Genomic DNA, 2,171 nt, shown 5'->3' with positions numbered 1-2,171 from the left:
TGTGATGTCGTGTGTAACGGGCTGTCTCAGCCGGCTGCCCCCAGGATAAGATGGAAGCATTGTTCCGGGGCCAGACAGTTGCTCTGGTCAGGCAAGCTTCAGTCACATCCTGCCAGTCCAATTTTCTGGATTGCCCAGTGGTCTGGGCTCCCTGGTGTGTAGAAAGCCCTTGAGAAGGGATCTCCCCTCCCTTGGAGCAGTTGTGTGTTTCTGTTTTTCCTAGAAGTGCTTCAAGGTCCAGTGGTGAAAGTGGGCTTCTTCAGGTGAAGACTTCCTGTGCGGTCCTGAGAGCCAGTGTGCATGGCTGCTCGAACTTGAGCTAGCAGACGGAACTCTCTGCATTGAGAAGTAGGCTTGGGGCCAGCCTAGGACGGTAGAGGAAGTGGTTCTCAAGGCAAGCTCTGATTGATGCTAAAATCCAAGGAATCTGCAGAGCAAAAAGTCAAATGGAATCAAAAGAGCCAAATGCGCTGAGGTCAGAAAGTCAGAGGGGGAAATCCAAACGGATTACCAAATCAAGGTGGGCAGAGCCATCCTGAAATCCAAGGTGTAGAACAGGGGTTGGAAACTGGGGTGGGGGGGCACCTGGGTGGCTCAGTAGGTTAAGCCTCTGCCTTCGGCTCAGGTCATGATCTCAGGGTCTTGGGATCAAGCCCCGCATCATCAGGCTCTGCTCAGCAGGGAGCCTGCTTCCCCCTCCCTCTCTGCCTGCCTCTCTGCCTACTTGTGATCTCTGTATGTCAAATAAATAAATAAAATCTTGAAAAAAAAAAACCCGGGGGGAGGGTGCACACAGGGAACAGTGAGGATTACTATTCACCAGCTCCTATATCCAATACTGGGAGTTTATATCCCAATAAGCTAATTTCCCAAGCTGGTAGGTACTATGAAGATGGATAGCATAGGACAGTGTAATAAGAGTTTCTGGGGACGCTGTGTGAGCTAAGGTGGATGTTTTAAATTGGGCAGGGGAGTTGAAGGGATCTGATTTACATTTTAGAAAGACCCCTCTGGCTGCTCTGTGAAGGTTAAATTATAATCAGGGGCTCCTGGGTGGCTTAGTCAGGATTATCTGTCTGCCTTCAGCGGGGGGGGGGGGGGGGGGGGGGGGGGGGGGGGGGTGTCCGTCGTCATGATCCCAGGGTTCTGGGATGGAGTCCCAGGTTGGGCTCCTTGTTCACCAGGGAATCTGCAATCTGCTTGTCTCTGTCTCCCTTTGCCTTACCCCACAACCCCCGCCTCCAATGCTCTCTCTCCTCTCAAATAAATAAATAAATAAATAAATATCTTTAAAAAAATATAGCAAGACAAGTGTCTTATAGAGGCAAAGTCTTGGATCAAGGAAGAAGTAAGGATCGCTGAGCCAGATCAGATAGAAATTCCCATGAGCTGGGCCAGTGGAAAAATCTCTGTGTCACAGCCCTGAGGTTGTCCTTGTACTGACACCAGGCGAGTAGGCGGGCCTCACCTCCTGACTTCTTCTCCAGGAGCCTCTTGGTCGTAGGGGTTTATTCGTTCAGGTTTCCAAATATGTACAACCCAATTTAGAATTTTGAGGGAACGCAACTTGAGGGTCAAATGGAGTCAAAACGGGGCTTCCGCTACACATTTCATGCTGCTATAGTACAAATGAGGAGAAATAGCTCAGAGTCTTTGAAAATGCAGAGGGTGGGGTAGAGAAGCAGATTGGTTTAAATTGATAAACTGAGTTAGTTATTTAAAGACATAACTTGAAAGTCCATAAAAATAAGCATTACAATAGCTACTACCTACTGCGTGTCTGCCATGGGCTAGAGGCTTTGTAAATGAATCAGAGAAGTTACTGAGTTAGGAGTTTTTTTGTTCCTATTCTGCCTACTGCTCCTCTTGTGCAAAACGACTCTGGTTCTGGGACTGATCCCTGTAAGTCTTTGGATGCAGTATAGTTACAGAAGTCTTTCTTTACAACCCTGAAAGCTAAGCATGAATATGGCTACCTTTTGGGGGACGAGGAGACTCAAGAGGTTGTTTACTAGGTCCAATTGAGTGATAAAGCAAGAATGGGAATCCTGGGCTAGCCAGCTCCAACATCCCCAAATCCAGGCTGGAGCAAGTTTTAGATGTGACTCCTACAGGTAGGGTGCGGTGATTAAGGGTGTGAACCATGTCATTAGAGGGTCTTGGAATTGAAT

Source organism: Mustela nivalis (genome assembly GCF_964662115.1).
Source record: "Mustela nivalis genome assembly, chromosome: 9".
Taxonomy (NCBI): domain Eukaryota; kingdom Metazoa; phylum Chordata; class Mammalia; order Carnivora; family Mustelidae; genus Mustela; species Mustela nivalis.
The sequence above is the reverse complement of the archived record's forward strand: the minus strand, read 5'-3'. Positions refer to the sequence as shown.